The sequence below is a fragment of the Cupressus sempervirens genome, chromosome 4 (assembly GCF_028749045.1).
Source record: "Cupressus sempervirens isolate cs-2001-9-10 chromosome 4, ASM2874904v1, whole genome shotgun sequence".
Lineage (NCBI taxonomy): Eukaryota > Viridiplantae > Streptophyta > Pinopsida > Cupressales > Cupressaceae > Cupressus > Cupressus sempervirens.
Window position 1 is genome coordinate 848,990,915 of NC_143121.1, and position 3,046 is coordinate 848,993,960.

The following is a 3,046-nucleotide window of genomic DNA, read 5'->3' on the forward strand; positions in this document are numbered from 1 at the left end:
AATTATATTTTTGAAAAATGGTTATGATGATGTATCATGTATGGTTTGTGATTTTATTTACTTATTGTATTTGCATCATGGATTAGAGTTAGGATGATGATGTACTTTATTTTCACTTATGTATATTCTTTTAAGCCTTTCATACCCTGTGGCATGTACAGCGGATGATTGAGCAATTAGGAATGTAATTTAAGAATGTTGGACTTTTCATTATTATTTTATGTGGATATAGTATTAGATGGAAACATAATTAGTTATGATAGATGTGATTCAATGTTAAGGGATCTTTAAGAAAGTACCCTGTTATGTATGTATGTTTTGTTTACTTTCAGTTGGATGTTGTTAATGCGTTCACTATTATGTTATGAATAGTTTTACTTTCATGTTTTAAAAAAAAAATTCTACCAAACTTAGTGAAACTTTAAGTTAATTCTTTGGATTTCTTGGTGGGGCATTACAGAGATAGGGGAGCAATGCAATTAGACCCATTTTTGAGTGCCTATTGACAATGGTAGGAAATTTTTGAGGAGAAAGATGTACTCATCATCAAAGGGAATCTTAAGCTGCTACATGTCATGTAGGAGAATGTAGATAAAATGGTAGCAATTTTGAATCAATATTTTAGCTTAATAGATGAGGTACATACCTAGGGAAAGGATCTATAGGAATTACAAGTAATCAAAGGCTAGAGGTACCAAATGTTAGTGGATGTATATATAGTTGAGGAGTTGGATAAATTATATGATTGGATTGAGAATACAACATATAGTAATAAAGTAATGGAATCATTGCACCTAGAGATCCACAAGCTCAACGGCAAAGCCCAAGAGCAAATTTTGGAAGCTAAGAAACATTATAGGGATGCATGTTTAGACATTTTTGAGGATGATGCACGAGAGAAAGTAATACCTATAGAGGTAGTGGTTGAGAGATTATGGAAAAATTTTCATGAAGTTTTAAATTATGATGACATCTAATAGGCATTTAGGATAGAGGAAGCTTTGCTAGAGCTTGATATGAAACTCAAGGATTTTGCAGAAACCTTTATAGAGGTGGACAACTACAGGCAAAAAGTGAAGGATAAATATAATTCCCTAATATTATCAAATTTGGTGCAAGTCACTAAGATAATAAATAAATTCAAGGGAAAATATCGAGACATAGGTCTAGGATAAAGGGGAACAAAACCCAGATGCCAGAATTTCTATTTTGACACTTGGTAAAATTTTGCATTTTTGGTCTCTAAGGTGTGTTGCTGCACCAGGTGCACCAAGTGCACTGGTGCACTTTTTGAAAGGTGTTTTGGAATTTTTTTGAAGAAATTAGAGGTGCACTACTAGGCCAAATTCTAAGGTGTGCTAATAGTTAACTGCTAGCTCCAAAATTAAAGCTTTAGATGCATCAAAAATGCATTCTGACAATAATCTAACTTTGATAGACACCTAGTAAAGATGGATCTTCTATTTTTGGCATGTTTAGACACTTCTACATCAACTAAAGGCTCTCTTATTCTTATTTTCTCATATTTTCTTTGTTTTATGACATGTAAAGGCTCATGCATCCAATTAATGATATAAAATGGATGGAGTCCTACTTAGCACTAGTTAGACAAATAGTTTGTACATAATTAGTTTTGTTTTATTAATTTAAAAGCATATGACTGCATGAAGATATCTCTCACTCTCAACACATATTGAGGAGATGATTTCTTATAAATATGGAATTGTAATATGTAATCTGGGCTACCATTATTTTGCAATAATAATATGCTTTTGGTGCTTGTATTTAGTGTAGTGATTCTTGCCTAAGTGTGTTATGTTTTATGAATGTATGTTCATGGAAGGTAATTGAGCCAAAATTTTATTGCACTATTTCTGGTTGTAAAAATATTTTAATCCCAGTGTTTTCTATGGTTCTACGAATTCCACTAACATATATAGTTTGAGAAGAGATCATCCATTTTATTCCTGCATAACTGTTTGTCTCGCAAAAGCACAATTTCTATGGCCTTACAATTTGATGAAAAGTGAGACATCTTACTGTTGATAAAATTCCCATCAACGATTGCATCAGTAGAATTAAGGAAGCACTGCTCCTACTTTCATTGGTTACCTATTGATTTCTTCAAAGGCTTAACTTGCAGATGTGTTATTTTTGTAGCTTATGTCTGTTAGGATTTTACTTTCATGTTATTTGTTTAAAATTCTTGTCAACCTATCTTCATTATTTTCTTTACTAACCCCTCGATTAAACTAGGAATTCATATAGTTGCATTTTCATATTGCATCCATCATAAAAACAAAAAATACAAAAATATAGTTTTTTTTTTTTTTTTTGTGTGTGTTTTACTCTTTTGAAGTGGCAAACAAATTTTACATCTTATCCAAAGTTATCAGAACCAGCAAAGGTCTCCTCATGAACATTCACATTTATCTTCAACTGAGAAGATTCCAATAGGTCATAAGATCACCTAGAACCTTGGAGTTGATCCCTAAGATTGACTTTTCAAGAGAGGAGTTTGAAAGGATTCCTATCATTAAGCATTGTGCAAAATGATAGCTTAACAATCTTGAACTAATTCTCTCAAGTAATGATATTTGATTGCAATGTGCTTAGTCTTTGTGTGCATCACAAGATTCTTTGATATATGTATAACACTTGTATTTTCACAATAAAGTGTCATAGTTCTGTGATCTCTTCCTTCATACCTTTGAGTAGTTGTTTGATCCATACAATGTTTGTACAATTTACAATAGTAGCAACATATTCAACTTTAGCAATAGATTTTGAAGTACAATTTTGTTTCTTGCTAGTCCATGTAACCAGCCTCTTGCCTAAGAAAAATGCTCCTCCACTGGTGTTTTTTCTATGTTTCTAGCCCAATCAACATTTGTATAGGCTCTTAATTTAAATTTCTCATTTTTCTTATAGTATAGACCATGCTCCTCTATTCCTTTCAGATATCTCATTATTCATTTTACAACCATCAAATGATTCTCCCTAGGATTAACAAAGAATCTTGCAACTATTCTTATAGATAATGCAA